General features: G+C 40.8%; 1 long non-coding RNA gene across 1 annotated transcript in view; it reads left to right on the top strand.

The window, feature by feature from the left end:
* Window positions 1-5,561, top strand: part of LOC106950341 (uncharacterized) — an 80,095-nt gene extending 74,534 nt beyond the window's left edge. The window contains exons 4-5 of the long non-coding RNA XR_001425599.1: window positions 433-525; window positions 5,428-5,561. This is a non-coding gene — a long non-coding RNA (uncharacterized LOC106950341). The remainder of the gene's footprint in view (window positions 1-432; window positions 526-5,427) is intronic.
* The last annotated feature ends 391 nt before the right edge of the window (window positions 5,562-5,952 follow it).

Here is a 5,952-nt window from a genome sequence, read left to right as displayed (position 1 = left end):
ACACATAACTTTCCAGCGAAAACGACAAACCAGCTCTCAGCTTAATCAGCAAAGCAACCAAGGGACTCGCGCTAACTCTCAAAGAGCTGTAGAGGCCCACCGTTCAGGTGTGCACTAAACAAATCTGGCCATTGGGAAAGAGTAACAAGAAACTCATTCTGTTCAAAGATGACCACAAATCATACAGCAAAACATAAAACTAAACTAAACATCAGGTAAATGTGTTCTGAAAAGAAGAGGCTATTATTCCGCTATTTGACCGTCACAAAACTAATGCCACACGTCGGTATAAGTGACGTGACTCGGTTCTTAAAGTGAACAACCAGCTCCGGTTTATGTCTGGGAGCCGGAGCTACTGTTTTTTTTTTTTTTTTTTTTCCCCGCCGCTCAATTTGTTTTTGTTGAAGCTGCACTTAAACTGTGTATCTGCAGGTTAGGGAGAAATTTACCTACATGCCAGGAGAGTGAGTGGAGCAGGAAGCTAAGAAAGAGACGAGACCCACCAGGAGACGAAGGACAGGCAAGGTGAGGAACTATTTATTTAACGACACACAGTAAATTGTGGATCCTTTAACATTTTTTGTAAGGTACCACTAATGCTCCTACTATCACCAACTCATCTTGTTTAAAAGAGAAGAAAAACTCTCAGATTGCAGTGATGAGCCAGTAATGTCAGACTGTAGTGTCTCAGCTTACTCTTAAGTTGCTCTCTGTTGCCCAGAAGCCCATCAGTGGTGGGTGCAGCTGCCAGAGTTCATATAGCAGACGAAGCTGCAGCCAGGCATAGCAAACCGACTAAAGTGCATACATGAAAGCATGCAAAAGAGGAGCACTCGAATTATGCAGTGCTTTGACACAGAGTAAATCTGCAGGGACAAGCTCCTATAGAGTAGATGTTTTCACATACAGCACACAGGAGGGATCACTTATACCAGATGAGCTTCGCTTTTACTACAACTGGCCCACAGATAGATCCACCGAACAAATGAGTTCCCTCTGAAGGCTTGTTTGTCTAAATAATACCTAAAATCAGAAGCATTGGCACACAAACTGCTACGCATTTCAAATGTATCCCTCTGACTCTGCTGAATTGTAGCTCTTATTTTTTTTGTATGGGAGCCCCGCAATGACAACATTATTTGGGAGTGATTTTATCGTCATTTCACATCTTTTCAAATCAGTGGCGCCATCCGATTTTCACGGCCAAGATTTTAATCTGCCAGTGAGCCATACAACCTCCATCATGTCAACAAGTACTTCATCTTTAGAGGGATTTTTTTATACCAGATTTTGTATTTATTTTTTTATGCCTAGCATTACATTCTACACAAATGTTGCTGCAGGATATGTCTAACTAGATTTATGTTGCTTAACAAAAGGGAAGCGAGATGCCACCATCTCATTTTTTGTCTCTCTGATCTGTGGCCTTTATGGTGAGATTACTGCATTCTTACCCCAGCATGTTTGTAATGAAATAGGAGAAGAGGCAAACAACAGTTGGGTAAGTGAAGAGGAATCTGGATGTTAATGACCCTCAGTGCCAAAGTCTATGTTGGGTGCTCGATGTCTCTTAGCAACAGTGGTGTTTTCAGGATGCAAAGCTTGGCTGATGCAAAGCATTGCACAGCAGGGCATAATTACTGGGTTGAAGATCAAGTCTTTAATTGTGGTGTGTGTATGTGTGTTTGTGGGCTATTTGGTGTGTGTGTGTGGCATCATAAGAAACCTACATAGTTATTAATGTCGTTGACATTGATTTATTAATTAATAATCATGACCTTTTGACAAAACAAAACATTTTCGCAGCATCAACTTAGCAAAGGTAACTAAGATGATTAGTTGTTTACAAAATGTATTAGAGTGTTGCTACAAGATTTTAACACAGGTTAATTGCTGACTTATTTTTCTTTTTCTTTTTTTAGTACAGGAACCATCAGCAATATTATACTGTATTAAACTTGGTAAAATTATGTCTTTTCGCCTGACAATCAGTGCTAAAGCAAGTCATCTTTGGTATTATTGGTTTGGTCATTTTAAATCGCATTAAAATAGCAACAACTATGTTTTGGAAACATATTGTGTTTTTGATCTGTTTTAATTTCTTACCGTAAATATTTTTGCCGCAGATCCTGTTTTATTTTAACTTAAGAACATGGCTTTGTAGCATAACGCCTGGTGGAAATGTCAACACCGGCATATTAAAAATTGAACCACAGTTATTGAATACAGTATGCTGAACGCCTTAAGAGAGACAGTGTCTGATTCAAATTCGCCACTTACAAACATCTCATCTTGGAATCTGCTTCACTCTAGCCAAAGGACTCTGCCTTAAATTAATAAACCTCAACTGAAAATAAATAAATAAATTCCCATCATTCAAAGCTCAAGACTCGGTTTTTAGGTCCTGACATGACCTGAGCTGGTAAGACTTATTCAAGCTGCAAAACCCCCAAAGCACTGCCTTCTTCAAATGGGCTCACCTAGCAGAGAGATGGAGATGTGTCTCCCACAGAAATATCGAAAGGATCACATCAAGGGAAGTAAAAGTGCATTTAAGAGAGAGTGTTCCTTCATTATTCAAATGCCTAAAGGGCAAAGAGGAAATAGTTGGGAAGTGTCAAATTTTGATCAGGCAATGATCAGAGAGCATTGCACAACAGAACCTCTAAATGTTGCCCCTTTTATTAGGACCCCTGGGTCAAGGACCGTTTTACTGTAGGTTTTTCGCGAGCGACAAACGGAAGGGCGATAGCGCTGGGATTTACTTTCTGTGCACCAAGCGCCGCTAACTTTTCTTTATTGTGAAAGCTTTTCAGACACCTGAGCTTGCCGTGCTTCATTTCGACTTCTTGATTGGCCCCAGATGTCCATATGGAAATGCTATCAAACAATGAGTGCACCAGCAGCTCATTTCTCGCAATTTCCCCGCTTGCTGCGACTCAGCTGCTCACTGGCACGGGAACGGAGGACGGCAAACAAGCCGCCAGGAAGAAAATAACTTGAGAAAATGAAGGTCGCGATGAAGAGGCCCGAGCTGATCTAAGATCTCTCTCTCCATTGTCGTCCCAAAAAAAAAAAAAACATGCAAGGGTTGGTTAAAAATTTAGCTGGAAGTGGGACAAAAAAAAGGATGAGGAACAAGCACAGGAAAGTGGCTCACAAATCAGAATTGGCTTGGGTCTCTTTTCGACAGGTGTACAGTCATTAGCGTCGATGCAGAACCTAATATCTGCTCAGGAGAAAGAAATCCAGTCGGCACTGCTCTGGTGAGCACTGCACATGCACGGAAACTTAAACAAGAGTTGATCACATATTCCAGTTGCACGTCAGTAAATTAGAATATCATCAAAAAGTCGATGCGTCTTTCTGTTTCAATTTAAAAATGAAGCCTGAGCCGTTGTACACATATTTCTGATCATTTTGCTGATTGTGCCGTACAGCTAATGAAAGCCCTAAATTTAATTTTTCTGAGATTTTGTAAATTACATAAGACTGATGGGGAAAAATAGTGGTAGTAGAGAATGATTATATCATGGTCACTTTATGGCCAACATAAAGGAGAAGACTGCCGACTTTACAGTTGTCTGGCAGACGGTCATCGACACCCTCCATGAGGAGGGCGCGCTTCAAAAGGTCATTATCTTAGAAGCTAGCTGCACTTACTGCTGTATTCAAGCATAATACTGGAGAATTAAGTGGAAAGGGGAAAAGAAAGGGGGGGCATAAAAGGGTGCTCAATCAACAGGGATAACCACAGCCTTAAGAGAATTGTGAAGAAAAGCCCAATTAAGAGTTTGGAGGAGATTCACAAGGCAGGGACCGAGGATGGAGTCGATGCTTCAAGCGCAACCACACAGACTTATTAAGGACAGGGGCTACAAGTGTCACATTCCTCGCGTTTAAGCCACCGCTGGACCAGACACGTCCAAAGTTTCTTTACCTTGGCTAAGGAGAAACGAGGACAGCCCGTTCCTCAGCGGTCCAATTCCTTTTATCAGCCGAAACTAAAGAAGAAAGTACGTTTTGAATTCAGTTCTTGCAAATCAAATGCTCTCAGACTCAGGAAGAGAGAAACTAAGTTGCTTACGGTTACGGCTTCACACTCAGATGATTTTGGGAAGGCAATTTTAGAACGCTTCATGCTTCTCTCTCTTGACAAGCTTTATTAAGATACGGATCTCATTTTTCCCAGCAGGACTTGGCACCTGCCCACATTGACAGAAGAAAGAATATCTGCTTTAATGGCCACAGTATCACTTTGCTTAATTGGCCGGCAAACTTCCTTGACCTCAACCCCACAGAGAGTCTACAGAGTCCAGTGAAATGACGGATGAGAGGAACGGAAAGCAACAATACAGATGAGCTGAAGGTCGCTATTAAAGCAACCTGCACCACCCCAGCGGCGCCACGGGCCAATCACCTCCACGCCGTGTTGTCCCGTTGACCATAAGACTTAAATCCAAGTAAGATGGATTTAAGACTTACTTGGATTTAAGTAAGACTTAAATCGGGTGTAGGTATGAACCGGTACACACCGGTATGAACTGGATAGGTAGCCTCCAACCAGCTGATCTTCAGCAGGTCGTTCATGCTCCCAGACCTTTCAGTGTGTTGGAGATGAACTAATTCTCCAAAGGAGAGTATGTCAAACATCCACAAAAACATAAGAAAATCCCATTGCCAGTTATTGCAGCTGTTGAGGGCAGTTGCTGAAGACAAAGGTTGAACAGTTATTAGGTTTAGTGGGGAAATTATGTTTTCCTCAATGGAACAAATAAGCTTTCTTTCCCCTTTAATAAATGAAAACATCATTTAAAAACTGCTTTGTTGCACTTCCTCAGCTCATCTTTGTTTCATATTACAAATGTTTTATATTAAAAAAAAAGTTTCATTATTTGAAGCATTTAAATACTGTCAAAAGGCATAAACTAAATCAAATGTAAGAGAAATCTTATTCCCTCACACTGTATATCTTGTCTCTCCAAACACAGGATTCTCAGTGCCTCCTTCAAGATAAATTGATTTTGCAAGAGAAAAGGGTTAGTTAAAAGCCTTGTACTTACCTCCAAGGGTATTTGGGTCAGATTCCTTAATTTCCCCCAAGGCTATTTGGGTTGCTACAGACAGCTCGGCTCTTTTTCATCTCCTGCACTTGAAAGTTTAATATTGACGTGCCATTTACCCTCGACTCCTCAAGAATGAATCACCCACTGTGCCTTATGAAGACATAGATATTTGTACATTTAACAGAAAAGAGGTTAGCTCCAAACATCCTTCATATTTAGAAACATTTTTCTTTTTCTTTTAAGATCAGGGGTGGATTTCCTTTCAAAGGAAAACAGCCAAGGCTTGGATTAGCAACTAAAAAGAGATAACACGCTTCAAATTCATTCATCCGTCAATGTCTTTACCTGCTTATCCTTGCAGGGTCGTGCAGGTGCATGTCTCCAGCTAGAGGTCTGTCTCAATGGGGAAGAGGTGGGGGTACATCCTGGACAGACTTGCCTGTCCGTCACAGAGGCATGCCAGACATACACGGACACACTAATCCCTGCGTTTAGTTTGGAAGTAACTATTAAGCTAACATTACATTTTTTAGACCGTGTGAAAACTCAAGAGTACCAGAGAAAAGCTTACATGCACAAGGGGAAACATGCAAACTCTGTACAGGTCCTTCTTGAAAATGAGATCTGGATGTCAGTCAGGTTTTACCTGGTTAAATAAAGACAATAATAATAATAATAATAATAATAATAATAATAAAAAGACACCAAGCTGGGATTCAAGCCTGGGACCTTTTTACTGCAAGGCAACAGTACTATTGACTATCTCCATCCTACAAATATTTACTCGAAAATGTTTTCATCTACTACGTAACAAAAGGTTTTTGTCCTTTAAAAATATTATTATTTATGCTATTTTAGGGATGATGGCCATCCCAACGATGGAAAC

Source organism: Poecilia latipinna, unplaced genomic scaffold (genome assembly GCF_001443285.1).
Source record: "Poecilia latipinna isolate Pla-1442-1.1 unplaced genomic scaffold, P_latipinna-1.0 Scaffold395, whole genome shotgun sequence".
Taxonomy (NCBI): Eukaryota; Metazoa; Chordata; class Actinopteri; order Cyprinodontiformes; family Poeciliidae; genus Poecilia; species Poecilia latipinna.
This window is presented reverse-complemented; position numbering and strand designations above follow the sequence as displayed.